General features: G+C 36.7%; 1 pseudogene; it reads left to right on the forward strand.

Moving 5' to 3' along the window:
* Positions 1–9,807: 9,807 nt before the first annotated feature.
* LOC102468199 (NXPE family member 3-like) lies at positions 9,808–10,938 on the forward strand (annotated as a pseudogene).
* Positions 10,939–23,678: the final 12,740 nt, after the last annotated feature.

A 23,678-nucleotide genomic window follows, 5' to 3' on the forward strand; every position in this document is an offset into this window, starting at 1 on the left:
TTCAATTAAGCAAGACACATCTAAATAGATTTAGAAGATGATTTGAAAGATTTTTGGAGAAGCAGGCCACTTTGCTTTCATGAGTCACTCATACTACATTTCCAGAAACCTATAGAAAATTATTTTTGAAATATCGCTATGTAGTTATTTCTACAGAAGCTAGGGCATAGCTCTTACAAATTTTGTTTTCCAGATATTGCTAATGGTGTTAGTAGCAATTATGGAGGTGCTGTTCTGTGCCAAGTACTCATCATAACTACTACTCATCCCTACACCGACCTGTCATTAGATGATTATTTCAAATTTACCAGTGAGGAAATTTAGTTTGAAAAATGTTGGTGAACTTGCCAATAATTATAGCTACTAATCAAGAAACTAACTCTTCAAAATTCAATCTATGCTTCCACAGCCCACTTTCCTTCCACTCCTGTTAGAGTATGGAAAAACAAGATTCCTTCCAAAACCTGTTTTCAACTATTTTTAAGTTAAAGTTTTCATCTCAAAAAATCTTGAAAAGTTGTTTAAGATCAGTGTCTCTCCTTCAAAGTCACTATACCTTGCCTCTTGAAGAGGCAAGATGGCAGATTTAGAGTCATAAGTAGTGAAATATAAACCTTAGAGATTAAAACAAAGGGGGACCAGCAGTTAGCATAATGGCTATGTTGCTGAACTCCCATGTAGTCCCGGACCCAGTGGCTTAAACTCACACCAGGCGCGTGTGCGTGTGCACCCAAGATCCTGAGAGGAGAATGGAGGAGAAGGGATTGTGGCATGGCCATCCTCCTGGGGGGGGGTGATTTCTCGCTTTCTAGCTCTCTGTCTCTCTCTGTCTTTATGGTGTGCACACACGCCCTATAGCAAAAACCTCTCAAAAAAAAAAGATTAAAACAATGAGAAAATTTCTCCTGTTATCAGAAAAGAACTCCAAGTCTAGCTCTGTTGATGCTATGCTCTGCAGGAAGAGTAACCATATTCATGGACACTGGAGTTCTGGAACACAATTGATAAGAGCAGAGATGTTTCATTTCCTTTAAGTTATTGGGTCATTGGGAAAGTCATGATGCATTTTGCACAGAAAATATGTGTAGAAAAATATGTCATGACTTTCTCGACCACCTAAAACTTACAAAGTCAAAGGTATATAAAATAAAGACTATACGTGGGCTTTTTAAAGGATTGTTTACATATGATTTGGAACAACAAAATTATTTTGAAATAGTCACACATGGAAAATGACTATGCTACAATCCCTTCTCTTCATGCAATTTTAGGCACACATGTTTTTTCAAGCCACCAGGTCCAGGATTTGAACTACATAGTCGGTCTGTGGGATCCAGTTAATTTCACCACATTACTGGCTGACCCTTTCTATGAACTTTTTAAAGTTCCTTCAAATACTTCAGAACATCATGCTATGTTATTTTTTGGTATAATCATAGATGACTGTCTTTTCTGAGAATTGCATCTTCTCTGCCATCATGACCATTTGCAATTCAGTTCTCTAAAAAGCGCTTTGTTAATTTCTCTGGGATTTTCTGCCCAGCTACTGACCCATTTCTTGATTTTTGATGTGGTCTTTTCTTTACGTATCCAAAGTTGTTGGGGGAAGATTTTCAGACAACAACCATAACTCATTATCCTTCCTCAGATGGTCTCTTAATAGCTGTGGTCTGCACCATGAAGAGGGTGCAGTTTCCCTGCCAAGTCACTGTAAGTGACAGCAAAAACCTAGCATTCCCAAGCTGAGTTATCTGCAGCATCTAAGTGCCATTTGAATGTCAGGGGTTGAGAGGTGCCCTGATTGTGATGCACACCCCCATTTTATATATGTTAAAATGTGAAATGTGTGTCTTAGAATCAGAGAAATTTAGTGTTAAGTGATATAGAAATGAAATTTGAAAAAGTGGCTTTTATTAGAAACTGTAGCAAATGCTTCCTGAAAATGTTTGTTGTCTATAAAAACATTGTCCTAAAGTCAATTCGAATATCCTTTTTTCCCTTATCCTCTATCACAAAAAATGGAATTCATGGCCACACAGTTATGGTAATATTTCTGATAGTTTTACAATACCTGTGATAAGGAGTTAATATTTAGTCCTAATGAATTCTGTGATGAGTTAATCTTTAGTCCTAATAGATTCTGCCTTTATTAAATGATCTTAGAATACAGAGGAAATACAATATATGTTAGAGCTGACTTATTTTCACCATCTTTTCCACAGTTCAGTGAGCAGATTTTAGAAAGATGATTTTTATTCAAAGAAACAAAGGATACATTATTAGGAGAATATTTTTCCCTCTCAGGAGGTAGATAGAGATTAACAACAGGTAAGTCTGAGAGGACTAACAGGTGGCATGGAGGTTAAGGGAGCTGGATCACAAAAGACCAACTGCATGGTTTGAGTCCTGAACCTGGTACTTTGAAAATAACATCAGGCATATGTGCATGTATGCTGAGAATCCCAAGAGGAGAATGGAGGGAAAGGGATCATGTCATGGTTGTTTTCCCTGGGTGGGAATGGGGGGTGATTTCTCACTTTCCCTCTCTCTTTTTTCTCTCCCTCCCCGACAAGTGTATGTATCATAGCAAACAAACAAACAAGTCTGAGAAACTCATGAAACTATGCCATAAAGAAAACCATCTTAAATTTTACTTCACATTGCTCTTCTTATGTTCTACAAGGAAAATATCTTCCAAAAAATTAGCCAGGTACTATGTATTTTGCATGTTTTCAAATAGTTGTCAAGTGGTTTGCTAATTAGTGCCGTAAAGAAGCAAAACTAATATAAGATGTGAGAGCAAAATTGCCAATATGGGCAAATACGACGAAAGGAACTACAGCATCTTAGCATTCACATTAATTAAAATGTAATTTCTGTTGGGCCAGCAGGAGGCATGGAGGTTAAGGTGCTGAGTCCCTCAGGACTGACTCTGCGATTTGAGTCCTGGATCGAATGACTGGAAAATAATGCCAAGGTTGTGTGTGTGTGTGTGTGTGTGTGTGTGTACAAAATCCTGAAAGGAGAATGGAGGAGAAGGGATTACAGCCTGACCACCCCCCAGGGAGTGATTTCTTACTTCCCTCCCTCTCTCTTTCTCTCTCTGTCTCTCTGGTGAATGTACAAAACTATAGCAAAACTGAAAAAAAGAAAAAAAGGTAAGCAAAGTTTGGTGGTTAATACTTATCATAGAAAGTATAAGCTTGAATAATGATAATCAAAATTTATTTTAGTTTATATTATTATAAATAGAGTATGAGCCATTTAACTGTTCTTTATTCATTTATTTTTACTTTCTACATGTTTGAGTGAAGGCTACAAGTTAAACAATGAGAATGTAGGAACCAGAAGATGGCATAATGGTTATGTTGTTGGACTCCCACATAGTCAACAGCAGTTTGAGTCCCAGGACTTGGTGGCTTAAAACCCACACCATGCACATGTGCGTGAATGCCCAAAATCCCAAGAGGAGAAGGCAGGAGAGGGGACTGTGTCATGGCCATCTCTCCTGGGAGGTAATTTCTTTCTTTCTTTCTCTGTCTCTCCAGCAAGCGCATGCATCCTATAGCAAATATCTCTCAAAAAAAAAAAAAATCAAGATGAGAATGTAGTTTTACAGGTATAAGTAACTTTTTATTTTTTGCCTCTTAAACCCTTTAGTTTATTGATTCAGTTATTTTATTTTGACCAGAGAGAGACATGAAGAGAGAGAGAGAGAGAGAGAGAGAGAGAGGAAGTGAGAAAGCAAGCCACCAGATCCAGGACTCAAACCATGGTCAGCTATGTGGGAGTGTCCAGCACCTTGACCACCATGCCACCTGTTGGTCCCTAATTGGCTTTTAATAGGAAGAAGAAATCAAGGAAAATCAGGACTAATTTTAAATTAATAAAAGAATCTCTAAATAATAATTTAATAATAATAATACATTATTGTTAGTTTTAAGGTAGGTTTATATATTTGTAAATCACTAGGGAAATTGATGATGTTGATGCAAAACACAGCAACAGAATACTTTTACACCCAGATGAGAAACTGGCTTGAACCCTCCCTTTTTTATTACTAAGTACCAATGACTTCGTGGGGGAAAGAAGTATGTTTTATTCCCATGTTAGATTCATGGCTGAGGTCTCTAATAAAAAGATTAAAAAGGGAAAAGCATATAAATTTATTACTATAAGTTTTACATGACATAGACCTTTCATAAGGATATGAATACCAAAAGAAATGGGTAAATTTGTGTGTTTCCTGCTTTGGTTTGAAAAAAAATGATAAGTTTTGGTTTGAAAAAAAAAGATGAAAAAAAATGAGCAGGGCATGTGTGCGAGCGTGCCCAAGATCCCGAGAGGAGAATGGAGAAGAAAGGATTGTGGTGTGGCCGTCCCCCCTGGGGGGTGATTTCTCGCTTTCTGTCTCTCTGAATCTCTCTATTTTTCTGGCGAGTGCACACACCCTATAGCAAAAACCTCTCCAAAAAAAGAAAAAAAAAAAGTGAGGAGTTGTGGAGAAATAAGATGGGAGGACAAAGAAGTATGATCTTATGACAATAAACTGGGGAAACGCAGCAGTTTCAGTCTCAGTTTCAGAAACATACCTTGTTCAGATTCTTCTCCATGTCCCTGTGTCTTCAGAGAGAAGGTTACTCCTACCCTCTGAATATAGGGAGGGTGCCTCTCAATTCAGAGTCTCGTGACTTGAGTCAGGGAGAAGACTGGGAGAAGATCAGAGCGTGACATAGCCAAGATGCCAGGTTTGGGGAGAGCATGTTCTGTACCCCATCAGCTTCATACCTTTTCCAGAATTATTTTAAAATCAAACAGAAAACCTAACTCTGTCGTGTAACGTGTTGTGTAATGGAACCACGGACAAGTGTGTCTCTACCCTGGGGTTCACCAAATAAGGAGCACAGGTAGAAAATCCTGGTAAGAGCATCCTGAAGTCGGTAAGCAAGTAAGTCTGTCAGCAAGACCATTCAGAGGTGTCAGGAGCCAAATGGGCAAGTAAGCAGAGGAATGTGTTAGCGGTGGGCAAACTGCCAGCACAGGACAAGAGATAGTGAATCCATTATTGTAGGTGCTGGAATGTTCTTAACCTCAGTCTCCTTCTGTTTCACATACAGCTATTTTATTTCAACTGACTTTAGGAAGGCAAATTCCAAGAGCATTTTTTTTTTTTTTTTGCAAGAGACAGTTTAGGCTATACATAATAAGTACTATGTAACAATTCATAAATTCAAAGCCGAAAATGTAGAACAGGACACGAAAATTTTTCTTGTTTTGATAAATCATTCCAACCTTCTACTTCAGAATAAGGATTTGTCAGGTCCTTTCTCATCTAAAGGCCCTGGCAGCAGAACTTCTCTTGAGATGTAGCTTCAAATGCCCTTTATAAAGCTGTGATTCTTGTTAATGATAGTAGTTAAGAAACCCATAAAATTTTGGACACATTTTTAAGAGCAATTTAAAAACTCAAAATGACTACCTAAAATTTTCCTTGCTAATTAACAATTCATCTAACAGCAAAATGAATTAATATATCCTCACATTTCTATTTCTTTTCTTTTCTTTTTTCTTTTCTTTTCTTTTTAATCTCACTATTTTTATGTAACTTTTGCTGTTGTTCTTCCTGGATTAGGCCTCTACACATTAGCTAATTTGTAAGTGTTAGGTTTGATTTGGAATCTGCAGCAGAGTCAGAGGTGGCAAGGATGAAAATACCAGAGTCAGGCATTGGAGTTTAATAAAACCAATATCATTTATTCTGCGAAAAGCTCTCTGGTGAGGTTCCTTGGTCTGGTCAGAGGTGGGTGCTGGGCTGTTGTCCAATATGTGACTGCCACGGGTCCTTGTCTGGCCAATGAAGTTCGCTGTTTCCGTTCAAATTTGGTGGACGTGGCAGGACAATCCGTTAATGATGGCGGGCCAGATACAGAAAACAGGAAAGTTCCTGCGAGCGAGAATGTTTCCACCATGTTTCTTTTCCCTTCCCCCAGACATTACATTAAGTATGAATTACAAATGTCTGAGAAGTAGATAGAAATCTTAAAAAATGCTTAAATTTCCATCTTTCCTCAGCATCTTTAAAATGAAATTTTAAATTCAATTTTGTGTGACTCTATGTTGTGCCCCTACGATAAACATAGATTTTTGAAATCTGTGCACAATATCATTGAAGTGTGCATATGGAACTGCAGGTAATTCTGCATACCAGGTTAACTCATAAATAAATAACCAACTTTTCTTTTCTGAGGATAATAGTGTTATTCACTCTTCATTTATTTGGTTAAAATGTATGAAATAAATGCCTATCCCCAGTGGAGTCCTGAAAAGCCTGAGCTTAATTTAAGCCCTATCCATCTAACACTTCATTACATAATGTCTAGTATGGCTGTCAATTTATTCTGTTCAAGTCTTGGCTTCTCTGAAAAATCACGAGCTTCCTGAGGATAGGAACTTGGCCTTACATTAGTGTTGTACCTTCATAGCACCTCACACTGGATATTGGATATAGAATATGGCTAATAGTTATTTGTGGCTTGGTATGATTGCATTTTGAATTCTGCACAGTGTATTCTTTATGGTGAACTTTCTTTTCCAAATTTTGAATTCGACCCATATTTTACACCAAGAGTCCTCAAACTGTAGCCTAAACCTGGTTACTCTTGGTTTTTATAAATAAATTTAATTGAAGTGCAGCCATGCCCATTCATTTCTGTTAATACCTCTGCTTCTGAGCCACTGCAGAGCTGAGCAATTGGAACATTGACTCTATTTACTATTAAGCACCTACAGAACTATAGAATTGCTGACCTCTGTACTAGATATTATCTTTGATAAAAATATAAATACTTAGGGTCTGAATCATTTGATTGTTTTTCCTTCAGTAGGAGTAACTTAGATGGGGCCATCAGGTTGTGTGGTGGTTAAGGTGCAGGACTCCCACATGGTTGACTGTGGTTCAAATCCCAGACCTGGTGGCTTGCTTTCTCACTTTCCCTTTCTTTCTCTGGTCAAATTAAAATAATAATAATCATACATAAAATTAATAATTTTTTTAAAAAAAGGATTTTCCAGTAGGTGTAAGTATTAAAAAGAGAGAGAAAAAAATAATGGAGGATGTTTGCTGTTTCTCGCTTGAGCTACTGTATTTCTGAGTGAAGATAGAACACACCCTAAAAATGCAGTTTGGTTTCTTGCCAGGATAAACTTTCATTAAAGTCAAAATTCAGTTTAAATTAAAAGGTTGAAACAGTCACATTAATTTAGAGAAAATATACAGCTGCCTTAAAAAAAAAGATTAAATTGGCTGGTTGTTCTAAGCTGCTCTTTGAGGCTGCCAGTCTACCTAAAGTGTATTTGTAAAACACACTTAGCTGGCAAAAATAATGGTTTGTTAAGTGATCTTAACACAATTATTTCATTGTTATGCTGATTTTACAGTTAACTCTAAGACAATGTTCATGATAAAGGTGAAAACCAACCCCTTACATTTTCTGCTGCTTTAAGATAATATAATAATGTTGTAGAAAATTAACAAATCTCTCCTTTGTTTTTTATTGTTTCATATGGAAACAATGAACAGCTTCTATTTCACAGTTTTAGAACCCAAGAAAAATACCACTAAGCACTTAACATAAATTATTTTAATATTTTAAAAAGCAATTAATTAATCTGATGTTTAGTGAGAATTGACTTAGATGAGCTATTTAATGTCTTATATTTTCCTGATTTTTTAGTATTTTTTTTCTGTTGTATGCCATAATGCATCAGTTGATGTTTAGATGAGAAAATTTATTTCCCTTGTATGACTGAGAAGACACGAAGCATTTCTCTTCTTTATAATACAAGACAATTTAGAAAGAATAATGCCAAGTTTAGAAAATTAGAAGAGAGATCAACATTTTATAATACTACATAATTGTCACATAAGGGACATTTTCTATATGTTGTTGGTGCTATACTAAGCAATATTTACAGGTTTCTTTTCTGTCATAGCAACACTTAGGTATAGAGAATAGTATCCCCACTCTACAGATGAGGTTCAAAGATGCTAAATAAATTGCTCAAATTTATACTAATATAGAGAAAGATACAGGGCTCGGCCATACAGTGTTAGTTTCTTATTTCAGCAGTTTCATGCAGGAATAGGGTACAAAAGGGCCTTTCTTATTGTTAGAGTGGTCTAGGAAAGGTCATACCCTTGTAGAGAGTAGGAATAGTAATACTCAGATGACAGTTGGTGGGAACAGGTTGCCATGGTCCTTTGAGTTTTCGTCCTACTAGTGAACTTTGTTGAGAATCTTGGTTCTGCATGTTTTAATATATCGATTCTCATAACTAAGAGATTCATTATTATACACCCCATTATATAGATGAGGATCCTGAGACTTAGAAGTTAAGTACCTTGCCCAAGGTCAAACAACTATTGTAATTGGTGTAGAAAGCATTAACCTGGATCTGCTATTGCCAATTTCTTGGCGTATAATTGCTGTGTTTTGTGACTTTTGTGACCTTAAGATCATAAATGGAAATTTATAAAGGCCCTGTGGATAAGCTTTCAATTGAGTGCAATTTCACATAATCTTAGTCTACAGAATCTGGAGATTGATTTTTTAGGAGGACATAGGAGAAGAGTTAACTGAGTTTTCTTCTGGCATATAGGAAATTAGATAAAGATCATGCTATTTTTGAAAAACATTTATATAAATACTTTAGCTTATGGCATTCAGCTTTACATGCTGGCTTCACAGAGGAACTCTTATCACCCAGAAGCTGGCTTCTCAACCTTGACATTCAAGCTCTCTGCTTAATTTAAAGAGAAATTTTTATCTTACAAAAGGTTACTCTATAAAAATATATAAAAAATAGTGTGAACTCACTATAAACATTTAGATCTGACCATGGTTTGAGTCTTGGACTCTGTGGTTTGAAAACCACACCAGTGTATGTGAACATACTCAAAATCTCCAGAGGAGAATAGAGAAGAAAGGACTATGGCATGGCCATCCCCCTGGGAGGTGATTCTTCATTTTCCCTCTCTCTGTCTCCCCCAACAAGTGACTGCACCTATAGCAAAAACTTAAAAAAAAAATGAAAAAGAAAAAGGGAAACATTTAGATTTTAAACAAAGAAGATCACCTACACATAAATTCACAACCAGTCACAGATACATAGCCAAGTGTAGCATCTTGTATTCTTTATAGGCATTTTCCTAAGCATATGTACCAAGATATATATATGTGTGTGTACATGTGTGCATGTGTATTGAGATAAAATATGGATTGGCAAACTAAAATATTTACCACTGAGAGGAATTGGAACTTAAAAAGCTAAAGCAAAAACTTCTGGAGCGGGGAGAAGGGTCGGGGGGATCCCACGACTGGAAGGTGAATGGTGGGATGTGGGACCCGGAGAAGGAAGAATGGTAAAAAAATGAAAAAATATTGATGTGTGCTTTTGAAATGGTAAGAAAAGAATAAGCGCAGCTGGTCACCATTGCCCGAGTTCAGGATTGCACTTCAGAAGGAAGGTAAGCGTAAACTAATTTCTCAGTTCCAATAAGCATTTCTTTTTGAGAAGTATCCAGAAAAGGAGTTCATTGAAGAAAGCTGTGCTTGTGTAATCAACTGCTAGTCTCTTTTCTACCCAAAGAACTCATAAGGCTACTAGCAGTATCAAATCAAACTAAGCAGAAAGCTTATCTACAGCTCAGAAAATAAACACATGGAGTTTTGAGGAGTGAGGGAAGCATGGTGTTGGCTATGGATAATCAAGACACAGCTACACAGTGTGGACAAATTTCTCCAAACTATGACTGTATCTCTGGTCCACCTCAGTGAAGGGATCAGAGTTCTTTAGCACTTACATGAAGAGAAACCAGCCAGGGTCTATTTCAAGAACCTCTTCTGTTCAGGAAGAAGTTCTGAAACCACCGAGTGCTTTTGTCTTCCTGGGAGTCTGCCCTAGTGTAACTTTACAGATCTCTACACTGGAGAGCTTTGGTTCTGCTTCAAACCAAAGAATCTCCCTTGCAGCAGCAAAATTAAACACTTTGAAGATGGCTACCTGAAGGGCCTCCTAACAGCAGTAGAAGAGGGTGCTTTCTTTCAGAGTGGTGTCGATATCAAAATGCCAATCAAGTCCAGTGGATCTGACTGGGTGACTGCAATTTCCAGGAGAATAAAATAAATTAACAACCTAGAAATGTCTCAAGGCTCAGGAACTTTTCCTTCTGGGTATTATTGCGAAGACCAGGGAGGCCCAGAAAATTTCGGATGTGCCAGTTTAATGACCCACAATATTACAGAAAGCTTATAAAGAAAAATGGTGTATTTATTTGGTGACTTAACAACCAGGCAATGGTTTGAATACTTCACTACTTTTGTCCCAGATTTAGAGGAGTTTAACTTGGGTAGTCTCAGGAATGTGGATCTCTTCCTCGCAGTGGACCACAAGCACAATATCCTGCTTAAATATTGCTGCCATGGTCCACTCATTCGCTTCACCACTGTCTTCAGCAATGAACTTCATTATGTGGCAAATGGACTGAATGGCATTGTTGGAGGAAACAGCACAGTGGTTGCCACAGTGATATGGTCTCATTTCAGCACTTTCCCCTTAGAAGTATATGTCTAGCAGCTCAGGAACATCCGTCGAGCAGTGATCCAGCTCCTAAATCGAAGCCCTAAGGCTGTAGTGATCATCTGGACAGTCAGTGCTCAAGAGCTGGGGCCTGAGGTGAGCCTTTTCAACAGCGACTGGTATAACTTTCAACTGGACACCATCCTTTGGAGGATGTTCTCAGGGGTTGGAGTATATCTTGTTGATGCCTGGGAGATGACCCCAGCCCGTCATCTACCCTATAAGCTGCATCCAGATGAAGTAATGGTGAAGAACCAGCTGGACATGTTCTGGTCTTTTGTGTGCCCTTTGGAGATCTAGCCTGTCCTGAAGGGGAGTGGAAGGATGACATTCCGTGACCTTCCCAATTGACCTGTGTTATGGATATTATAAAGGTGGCCCCATTGAGAGCTTGCTATTAATGTGTACAAAATTCCAAAAAGAGCTGGAATTTATATAATTTGTAAGAAGCTTTGAAAATGCAGAATATATTTATAAATACCTATTTCCAATCTTAGCCATGGTAGAACACTTATTAACAGTATCTATACACTGTATTGTCATTTTAACCAAAGATACTAGTGAGTGTATTTGAACTAGCTTCTCCTGGGAGGAAAAATTGCTATGCTAAAGAGTGAAAAATGTTCTGAAGTAAATCAAAGGGACAAGTTCAGTTGGCAGTAGAGGTAAAGGAAATTGAGGGCATCTTCATGACTAACACGAGTGGTCCATCTTCTGGAGTGAGCTTACTGTCAGAACTTCTGTGAACTGCTGTCCTCAGGAGTGTCTCTTAATTTACCTTTTAAAATTGCTCAGAAAAGCCAACATGATAGGTCAGAATTTTGTAGTGAGAATGTTTATAATTGTCTGCACTTATTGAGAAGTGAAGCTAAAGGCAAATATGAAAGCAGTATATATAGAAATCTGTGCTGTGAATTGATATTTGCATTGTGTGATTGTTTTTTAGTTGAGTCAGCTGCATTTTATGTGATGAATGGTCATTCTAGAAAACCACTTTTGGAACTATGAGAGGGAAATCTATAGATGGAAATTTATTTTTATGTAGTAAATTTGAGGATTTTAAGAACTGACTTTTATGTAAAGAATGCTATTAATTATGGGACCAGCAGTTAGCATAATGGCTATGTAGCTGGATTCCCATGTAGTCGACCGCGGTTCTAGTCCTGGACCCAGTGGCTTAAACTCACGCCGGGCGTGTGTGCATACATGCCCAAGATCCTGAGAGGAGAATGGGATTGCGGCATGGCCATCCCACCTGGGGGGTGATTTCTTGATTTCTGTCTCTCTGTTCCTCTCTGTCTTTCTGGCGATCGCATGCTTCCTATAGCAAAAACCTCTCCCCCCCCCCCACCAAAAAAAAAAAAAAAAGAAAAAAAGGGTTATAAAGCAGGGCACCAACTACCATTTTTAGGACCAGCCAGGGATTTACCTCTCTTGGGAAAACAGGAGCTACTAATAAATAAATGAAAAGCAAAAATTATATTTTAAAATAATCTGAGTTTTTGAATTTTAGTTTTGTACCGTACTATCTATCAATTTTATATAAATGGAATCATGCTAGATTATTTTATAATCTACTTTTTCTTTCTTTCTTTTTTTATAATTAGCAATATATTGTAGTGTTTCTCCATGTCAGGACACATAGATGTTCAACATCATTTTCTAATGGGTGTGTAGTGTCCATTGTGTATTTGATAACATTTAATCAGTTTACATATATCATTTGGCTTTAATACAATCTTGAGAAAAATTCTTCCTCTAGTCATTTCAAAGAGAAAAATATGTATAATTACTTAGTTTGATTTTTCTATATTGGAAATTGTGGCTAGAATTTTCGTTATTGTTTAGTTATAACATCCCAAGCTTTGAATATATTTCACTTTAGCAGATCTTTATTTTAGCATATTTTCACATGGGACTGTGATCAGTAATGTTGATTTCTGCTTAATAACATATTTCCTAAAACAAAACAAGATGAAAAATGTAATTCTGCCATGTAGCTCTGATATAAAGCCTCACAAGAATTATTATTTTCCTTTAATTTATATTATTTTATTTTATGTTATTATTCTATTGTTTTCCACAAGACTTAACTACAGAAGCGAAAGACAGAGAGAGACAGAGAGACAGAAAGTGAGAAGTCACCCCCTCCCCCCAGGTGGAATGACCACACCCCAATCCCTTCTCCATTCTTCTCTGGGGATCTTGGGCATGCATGCACATGCACTTGGCGTGAGTTTAAGCCACCGGATCCGGGACTTGAACTGCAGTTGATTACATGGGAGTCCAGCGACACAGCCATTACGCCCTCTGCTTGTCCCAGCAAGTTATGTTTTTTACTGTGATATGGATGAACTTTGATTGTACTGGTTTAAAGAATATAGATAGGTTCTAGTGCTTATATTGATATGGCCGATTTCACAAAATAAGATATATGTTATATATTATGATATATATTGTAGTGTATAATATTTTATAACTTAATGTTAGTATATAATATATAATGCTGTTTATTATTTTATATAGAACAATATTTTAGGATACCTTTTTCTGTCTTTTTTCTTGAAGCAAGGAGTTAAGAATAGTCAGTCATGCTTTCTTTAGTTTTTGGAAAAAATTGCTTTTGAAATATGAAGTATTTATTCTCCTTGAATAGAGAGTTTTAAAGAATATTTTAAGAAGTGCCATATGGGAGATCTGATTCCCTGAATTATATTTTCATATTGTCTTGTAGCAGCTATTGAGTTTACTTCTATTTTTCAGCCACTGAAACATAAAGGAGGCCCAGTTTGACCTCTGACATCTTCAGAGACAAAAATCATGTTAAGAGTAACTTTAGTTACTGGGCTAGCAGGTGGTGTAAAGGTAAAGGCACTGGATTTCCATATGGCCAACTGCAGCTTGAGTCTTTGATATTTGTATGGGGTGATTGTATCTTAGTGGAGTCAGCTGCATTTTATGTGATGAATACTTATTCCAGAAAATCACTTTTGAAAATACAAGAGGGAAATCTATAAATGGAAATTTATTTTATGTAGTAAAGTTTGAAGATTTTAAGAACTGGCTTTTATGTAAAGAATGCTATTGATTATTATAAAATTGTGGAAATTTTTCCCCACAAAAATAAACAAAGCTAAGGCAAAACCTTCTCAAAGAAAAAGCTAAATTATAAAAGAAAAGGTCTTGCTCTCTCACTTTCCTTCCTCCCCCCCCTGTTCAAATTGAAAAATAGTAATAATAAATAAAGTAAAATAATATTTTAAAAATTACTTATTTAAAACAAAAAAGAATAACTTTAGTTAGTAAGGTAGAAAGGGCCGGTAAAGGAGACAATTTAAGGAAAACACAGGAGAAAATAGGAACTTAAAAGTATATTGACTTTACAAGTGTGTGAATTGTTCCCAGTTACTTAACAAAAAATGCATTTTCTGCAAGTGCTTTGAGAGCAGAGAGACTGTGAATGTTGGTGTTACTTTGAAAGACATAAGAGGAATTTTTATAGCAGTATAGCACCAAAATATATAAAAATTAGAGGAGAGCAGGAAGTGCTGAAGAGAGAGTCTGCTTTGAATGGAGTGTTGAGTGTTTGAGGAGGAGGAGCAGGAACTAAGAATGGAAAGAGATGCTGGGATATAAGTGAGGATGACCTTGAGTTACAGACTGAGGAGTCTGTATTTGCTCTCTCCAATATGGTAGCCACTACTCACATTCAGATATGCTTATAAGTGTAAAATACAGACCTGATTTTGAGAAGTTAGTATAAAAAATGTAAAATATTTCATTAATATAATCTGTACTTATGACATGCTAAATGCATGTTTAGTGTGGTTCATTGGGATCTAAAGCAGGAGCTTAGACCAAAACAACAGCTGTCCACTTCCTATAATTTTTATTCAATAAATGCTAGTAGAATTAAATGAGGGAAGTGGCGTTTTAAGATAGATGTATAGGTAGCACTCCCACCCTTGATTATCCAGTATCCTTAGGATAGCAGGAAAGGACCTGGAAATTCTCTGTGACACACCAAGGTGTGTAAAGATGGCAGAATCCAAATAGATCTCATGAGTAGGACATAGAGAGCAGGAGACTTTAACCAACCATGAACCATTGTGTGCTTCTTGGGGGATATGACACATGGGGGCAGACAGGATGTTGTGCATTAGTGGCCGATGGCATGGACAAAGAGCATTTCAGTGCTCTTGATCAATGCCATGATGATATGTAAGCACTCTAGTACTTTGATACCTCTCTGGAGAAAAATGGAAGAAAAAACAAATTTCAGTAGAACCTTGAAACTGGCTACATTTGTGTGGAATTCAGTTTCATTTATTTTCTTTCTTTTTTAAAAATATTTTTGCTATAAGGTGTGTGCATTTGCCAGATAGAGATAGAGAGAAAGAAAGCAAGAAATCATCCCCTGGGAGACGACCACACTGCAATCAACTCTCTTCCGTTCTCTCAGGATTTAGGGCATGTAGGCACATGTACCCAGTGTGAGTTTTAAGTTGCTGGGTCCGGGACTCGAACCATGGTCAACTCTGTGGGAGTTGAGCACCTTAACCACTATGCCACCTACTGGCCCCTCAAATTAAGTTTTCTTCCTTTAGGCAGAATGGAGGCTCAAAATAAAGATTAAACTATATTACTTTGTAGGTTAATATTTTTGCTACTACAAATGTTTTGTGGCTTAAAGATTTTCTACCTCTACACTTTTGAGAACTCATCGTAGTTTTAGTTATAACATTATAGAGGTCCTAGGATAAATTGTGACTATCAGTAGAACATCCTTAAGTTTCATTAATTCTTTCCATAGTCTTTACACTTTCTGTTTCTTTCTTAAATCTCTCTTCAAGATTTCTATTGACTGATGCTTATTAAAAATGTAGGGATCTAAAACCTCACTCGAGCAGTAAGATGTTTAATGACTTAAATTTCTAGGAAATCCTGTGGGAAAGTGGGCTTTGGAGATGGTTTGATTCAAACATTCATGCTTGGACCATGTCACTGAGATGGCAGTGCCTTGTCTCTGGTTTTCTGAGTGCTGTCCTCTGTGTATTCAGATTATCCTCAAGTTGGCCTATCTCATGATTGTGAGAAGGCTGCCAGCTATGGCATCCACAGCTGCTAGTTTTTTCATTCTTATGTATAGGAAAATAATAATTTTCTTCTCCTCACCATGAAGTAAAAATCCTGAGCCTTACTGTGCCTAGACCAATTTGGTTACATGCCTTCTCCTGAACTATTCACTTTGTCAGTAGAATTCCATGTACTGATTGACTTAGGCCCTAGTTATATAATCAAACTAGAATCTAAAAATGACATGAATGTCTTAGATACATCAGAGTTCACCTTTGAACAGGGAGTGGGGTCAGTCTCTCTCATACCATCTAGCTGCTCTACAAAGAGGAAGGAGTGGAGTATTTGCATTCTTTAGAGTTGCCTTTACTAGTAAATGCCCTCTATGTTCCCCTCATTAAATTATATAAGCTTTTATTTAATCTCGTAAAAATTTCCAAGATATCAAGTTCGTTAATTTTATAAGCTAAATTGTATCATTGAAGCCACTTCCAAGAAAACATATGCCTCTCTGGAGTGAATGGACCGTTTTTGTTGTACTAAAAAAATTAAGCCATTTAGCAAAGACAAACTTCATAGAAGATCAGCAGAAAACGTCTTTGTAGGGGGCAGGGGATTTCACAAATTAAATGGTTCATCATAATAACCGAATATGAAAAAGAAATGTATTTTTAAAGGCTGGAGGGAGATAGCCTCCCCTGGCATTGATTGATATGGGAGAGTGGCTATATCAATTAGTGAGGGATTATTTTTAGCCCTGATTAAGGCACTTTTGGACAAGATGAGTCATTGATAAACTAGTATGAAAATGACTCATATCTTTGTGTATTGGGAGACTGTTCGCCTGCATTGCCTGCCTACATCGATTCTGAAGAGTAAATTCACTATGCATTTTAAAGTCCAATTGAGGGCCTCGTTTTTGCAAGTCTGCTCAACACAATGTGATATAATGGGTCTTTCAGGCTTCTTTGGGCCCAAACTATCCATGAAATTATTCACTGTAATGACTCCTTTAGAGCGGTGACAGGACTTGTTATCAATGTTTGTTAAGAAGTTAGCTCTGTGATTACATCTCCACTGAAGTCAAATAGAATCTTAAGGAAGAGCAAGGATTTGGGAGGCGAGGCCTTTTATCAGGAGGTATCAAGACCACAAGTCAGGAAGAGCTTTGGGAGTTGTAGATTCAGTGTACATATTATTAAGCTATTCTTAAAGCCGGAGGGATTTTATCCATATGGATTTTATTTGGCACAAATGTGCATAATGGTTTCCATAGATAGTACTATAAATGACACTTTCAACGTAAAAGTATATTGAAAGTATAGTGTATATGATTGGCGAATATTTATGTTTTATGCACAAGGTGTACAAATACCAAATGAATATTTGTCAAATGAGTAAAACGAAGATGGTACACTATTTTATTTACTAATTTTTACGAACTTTTGAAGCTAATTGGTGATTCTGAGACATGTTCTAATTTCCTCCTAGGAGACACGAAGGTGTAGTTCACTACCTTTTATTCCTATGATGATTTAGACCGCTTGTCTGTGATGAAGAATAAACTTTCTCAAGAATGTTGAGTTTGCAGTTAGGGATATAATAAAAATTTACCGATTTTATTGATTTGGCAACTGCACGCTTGAAATGAGCATAATTAAGGGTATCCAAACACAAGAAAATCCAGTATCGCATTTTGAATTAAGCTATACCAACAATGCTACGTATGTTTCCAAAACTAATATACTCTCTGCCTACCCTAATGAGAGCTGTATGAGACAGAATCACCTACAGATGGAACTCTGAAACAAATAAATATCCTTTTGTCATAAACTGTTACCTCGTGAAAGGACAGGTGGGTCCAGCAGTTGGCGTGGTGGTTAGGGTGATGGGCTCCCAAATGGCAGACCATACCCCAAGTTCTGAACCTGGCGGCTTGCTTTTTCACTTTCCCTATCCCTTTCTCTCTTTCTCTGGTAAGCACATGTGCCCTATAACAAATTAAAAGGAAAATAATAAATAAAATTAAATAATTTTTTGAGAGGTTTTTGCTATAGGGCACGTGTGCTCGCCAGACAGACAAAGACAGAGAGACAGAAAGCGAGAAATCACCCCCAGGGGGGATGGCCACGCTGCAATCCCTTCTCCATTCTCTTCTCGTGATCTTGGGCACGCACGCACATGCGCCTGGCGTGAGTTTAAGCTGCCGGGTCCGGGACGCAAACCATGGTCGACTACATGGGAGTCCAGGGACATAGCCATTACGCTAACTGCTGATCCTGCTAAATTTTTTAAAAAAAGAACAGAGAGGTGCATAGTTAAAATACTAAAACTTTATTAATGGTAAATCTAGACAACTCTTATTTTTTTAAAGAAATATTTTATTTAACTTTATTTATTTACTTATTTTAATTTGACCAGAGAGGAACAGAGAGACGGAAAGTGAAAAAGCAAGCCACCAGGTTTGGGACTCGACCATGGTGGGCTATGTGGGAGTCCAGTGCTTTTAACCACCATGCTTTTAAGCATGTTGCCACATATTTGCCCCAACAAGTCTTACTTTTTGTAAAATTTTAGAACTGTTAGTGTTAACTCTACTTTCTTACCACAGATAAGAATGCCCAGTAAGGTGCGAAGAGTCTTTCTTGGCTCATAGATGTTAAATGATGGTCTCTTTGCCCTTCTTTTTTCTTTTTTCCTTTTTTTAAATTTATCTTTATTATCATCATAATCTTCTTTCTATTACACTAGATTACATATAACTTTACAGCGTATTACATTGCTTTTTCAGAAGGGAATGCCATGCATGTCAGTCAATATAGAGACATTAATCTCCCTACTTCATCATTCAATATCTTTTCAATGTTTTTCCCAATCATTATTATTATTATTCTAATTATTATTTTTTTAAACAGTCAATCACTATTTCTCATTTTGCTTGTGAAAAGACTTTGCCCATTGTGAAGTACTTCTCAGACCAATCCAGTTGAAAATACTATACATGTCATCATCAACAGTTAATAAGCCCTATCTGTTTCCCACTGACGTCCTGCCTCTCTATTTGTTCTCTTGCTATCTTTCTCTACCCTTCTTTTTTCTTTTTTTTGATTTTCTCTGAGTATTGAAACTAGGGCCAGGGTTAGAATTTGAAATTTGTAACCTTCTAGCAGCCCTATTACATTGGAATTAATTTGCATCTTTTTGTAAGTGCAATGGGAAATCCTTGGAGGATTTTTAAATAACAGAGTGATGTAACTGATTTACATTTTAAGAAGATGTTATTTTTGCTCCTGTGAATGTAGAGGATGGATTGGTCAACCAAGCAAGATTGAAAATAGGTAAGTTAGGAGGCTTCTGCAGATATCCAGGATGGAAACGATGGTTGTACAATAGAAATATTGACATGTTAAAGATATATACCAGTAGAATAGTAAAATGGCTTTTAAGAGAGAGGGAGAACTGGCATTGAGTACTAGATTCCTAGTTTTAATAATGGAATCAAAGGTGGAATGATAGTGCTATAATTTACAGAAGTGAGGAAGGCAAGGAGGATAGTAAGTCTAGGGAGTAATTTTGGTAAGGAATTAAGATCCATACATACCGACACTATACTACCAAGTCTGACTTCGATGACTTTTTTTTTTTTTTTTTTAGATTTTTGCCATAGGGCACTTGAACTCTCCAGAGACAGATGGAGAGAGAGAAAGTGAGAAATCACCTCCCAGGGGAATGACCATGCCATGATTCCTTCTCCTCCATTCTCCTCTCAGAATTTTTGGGCATGTATGCACACACACCCAGTATGATTTTCAAACTGCAGGGTCCAGACACAAAACATGGTCAGCCATCTGGAAATCCAGTGCCCTAGCCACCATGGCACCTGCTGGCCCCAGTGACCTTTCTTTGTACTCCCATGGTGAGCAGAAGCTTTGTTTTTGTTCATTTGTTTGTTTTCCTATTGTAAGATACATTTCTAATTGCTCACTCAATATTAAGTGTATTTGTAAGGGGACTTTGAAAGTTCATGGAAAATGGTTTATTTGGATGCAAAAAATTTTGAAATCTGTATATAGTTTTTTAACAATACGTATTTTTTTCTTTCTTTTTTATTCGTATTCAGGCCACATAGTACAGGATTAACACGTGACAAGCACCATAAAGCTTAGTAAAAGTAACTTGATAAATAAAAAGATCCTCAACATGGATAATAATGACAAGATTTAGAGTAGAGCTAAGCCTAGAGTGCATAGACTTATTTGCCTTGGGTAGCACAGTATTGTGATGAGAAGTGTTTTGCCTTAATGTTTTTACTTTACTCAAAGTTAATATGAAAAAAGCCCTTAATGTTCCATAGCATTTCTCCCATAAATATTGCTCTGCAAGATAATATAGTAATTCCAAAATGTCTAAGACTTATATAGATTTATAATGTTCAAGGTACTCTCATGCTATGTATCATGTTTAACCCTCATTATACACAATATTGTTTTATTAATTAAAAAATAAGGTCTAAATATGTAAGTGATACAATCAAAATCATAATTAATGTGTAGGGTATAACAAAAATCCAAAAGCTTGGGTCAGCAGGTGGCAAGGTAGTTAATGAAGTTGCTGGACTCCCACATATCCGAACATGGATTGACTCCTGGACCTGGTGGCTTGGTTTCTCACTTTCTCTTTTTCTCTCTCTGTCTTTCTCTGGTGAGCACACATGCCCTGTAGCAAATTTAAAAAATAATAATGATGATAAGTAAGATGACATAAATTATTCTTTTTTTTGTTTGTTTTTTAGAGAGATATTTTTACTACAGGGTATGTGCTCTTGCTGGAGAGACAGAAATAGAAATTGGGAAATCAGCTCCTCGGGTGATGGACATGCTGCAATCCCTTCTTCTCTTGGGATTTTGGGCACGCACATACCCACACCCTTTGTGAGTTTCTAATTGCTGAATCTGGGACTTGAATCAAGGTTGACCACGTGGGAGTCCAACGCTTTAATCACTGTGCCACTTATTGGCCCCAAAATATGTAATTTTAAAAAATAATAATCCAAAAGCTCTTGAAGCCTATACCAGTGACAGTTTCAACACATTTCACTGAGTAAAGCATTAAAGAATGAGTCAGTTATAATTCCATATAATGTAATGTAATATGTAAAAATATGCATAATGCAACTAATACAATATAATGCAAGTATTTAAGATATAGAGAGATACAAAATTAAATATTTTCTTTAAGAATTAAAAATTATTAATTAGTATTATGTTTAATTTGCTATCGGGTACGGGTCCTCACTAAAGAGACACAGACAGAGAGAGAGACAGAGAGAGAAAGAGGGAAAGTGAGAAAGCAAGCTGTAAGGTCCAGGACTTGAACTGCAGTTGACCATGTGGGAGTCCAACGCCTCAACCATGACACCACCCACTGGATCCAAATATATTATATTATAATTCTTTAAAATAATCATAAATGAATTAGGGTCAGTTTATCAGATATTCAAATATACACTTGAATAAATGGAGTGGTTATGTATAATTTTATGGGTTCTTTCCAGATATGCTTTGGCTAGCTTAAGTTCTTATAAATTGATGTATGTTATCTCCTGGGAGTGCTGAGTGTCAAAAGAATTTTATTGTAGTAGAAGCTAAGTAAAACTTCTCTAAAATCATTTAGTATTGCAACTGGTGACTATTAAATACTCTTTAGATACAGAGCCTTTTTAGCTGCAGACATGCTCCACTGTTTCTTGAGATGTTCTACTAAGAGGACAAAGACCATTTTGTGTCAGTTATAAACTCTGCTACTCCTCTGCATTTGTGTAATTGTGGAAATTTCAAATTAATGCACAAATATTTGTTTAAAAATATGCACACATTAAAAACAACCCCAATCCTTTAATGCTTTTAATTGGCTTTGATAATTTTAAATATGCTAATTACTTAGTTTTACTTGCAGTCATTAAAGAACATCAACTTGTCATGCATGGTCTTTTTTACTTGCTAAATTAAGTCATGTTTCATTTGAATTAAAATAAACTCAGATTACCAATGTAATGAAATTCCTAATTAGGCACAAATACAATGAATATAGTAATAAAATTTATTTCAAGATATTTTATTTATTAGATCTACTCAACATTTAAGGCTAGCATTCTTTAAAAATACTAAAATTATTTTAGAAATTTAATTAGTTTTTAGAGGTTTCTGCCATAGGGCTAATGCACTTTCCAGAGAGAGAGAGAGGGAGAGAGGGAGAGAGAAAGAGAGAGAGAGAACAGACAGTGAGGGGAAAGTAAGAAATCAACCTCCCCCACCCCCAAGGCCATGGCACAGTTCCTTCTCCATTTTCCTCCTGGGATCTTGGGTATGTGTGCACACTAACCCAATGTGAGTTTTAAGCCACTAGAACTGGGACTTGAGCCATTGTTGGTCATGTGGGAGTCTAGTGATGTAACCACTATGCCATCTGCTGGCCCCTTAACTATGTTTTCAATGCCTGATTTTTTTCACCCATTAAGAATTACTCACGGGGCCAACAGATACTGTAATGGTTACATCATTGGACTCCCACGTAGTCAATCATGGTTCGAGTCCCAGAACCAGCAGCTTAAACCATGCCGCCATTGTGGGTCATGTGGGAGTCTAGTGATGTAACCACTATGCCATCTGCTGGCCCCTTAACTATGTTTTCAATGCCTGATTTTTTTCACCCATTAAGAATTACTCACGGGGCCAACAGATACTGTAATGGTTACATCATTGGACTCCCACGTAGTCAATCATGGTTCGAGTCCCAGAACCAGCAGCTTAAACCATGCCAGGTGCCTCTGAGTGAGTGTGTGTAGGTGTTTGTGTGTGTGTGTGCGTGTTTGTGTGTGTGTGTGTGTATGTGTGTGTGTACACGCTCCAAATCCTGAGAGGAGAATGGAGGAGAAGGAATTAAGGCAGCATGGCCATCCCCCTGGGGGGTAATTCTCATTTTCTTCTCTCTATTTCTCTGGTGAGAGCATGTGCCCTATAGCAAAAAACCTTAAGAAAAAAAAAAAGAATAAATCACTGCATCTTAGATGTCTGAAAATTTTGGATAAAGTTTCCTTATTTCTCATTATTCATGTAGATACTAGTTCTAGTTATTGATTTTATAAATAAGAATGTCTAGCAATGTTTATTTGAAATAATTTCTTGCTTAAAGGTGGTCTTCTAGGCTAAATGGAATAATAAAATGTAGCCAAGTACATTAGTAAAGTTGGGATAGGTAAAAAAATCCTTAAGTGTGCTAATTTTTTACATAATTTTTATTGATTAAAGATTCAGTTATATGTTAGACAATTATATTCAACAGGATAAGAAGTCATTTATTAAGTAAATACTATTAATACATAGCAGGCATTGGGAACAGATGGGAGTGACAATTACATATCAAGTGCTTACTATGTTCCACATATTGTCCTGAAGGTTTACATAAGTTCTATCATTATATCTGGAAATAAAACCATGCACAAGTCATTCTTTTAAATTTATTTTTATTTCATGTTCTTTTATACATTCAATCATGGGTCAAAATTATGAAATAAATAATAACAAATGCCAATATTTCTAAGTTATTTATATAAGTTACCAAAAACATACCTATAGCAAGAACCAAATTTGTTTTTAAGTTCCATACCACTTCCCACTAAAAAGAAGTCACCTTGAATAAAATTAGCTAAATCTGTGGCAAAAGTAAGGAAAGTGCAAGATGAGCCTAGAACATCTTGTATAAGAAGTAAAGAGCTGCTCAAAAATGGATAAAATTGGGACCAGCAATTGGAGTAATTGCTATGTCACTGGATGCCCATGTATTTGGCCGCAGTTTGAGTCCCGGACATGGTGACTTAAACTCATGCCAGGCACTTATATGTCGTGCCCAAGATCCCCAGAAGAGAATGGAGGAGAAGGGATTGCGGTGTGGCCATCCCCCCTGGG

Source organism: Tupaia chinensis, unplaced genomic scaffold, assembly GCF_000334495.1.
Source record: "Tupaia chinensis unplaced genomic scaffold, TupChi_1.0 Scaffold000396_1, whole genome shotgun sequence".
In the NCBI taxonomy this organism is placed as follows: Eukaryota; Metazoa; Chordata; class Mammalia; order Scandentia; family Tupaiidae; genus Tupaia; species Tupaia belangeri.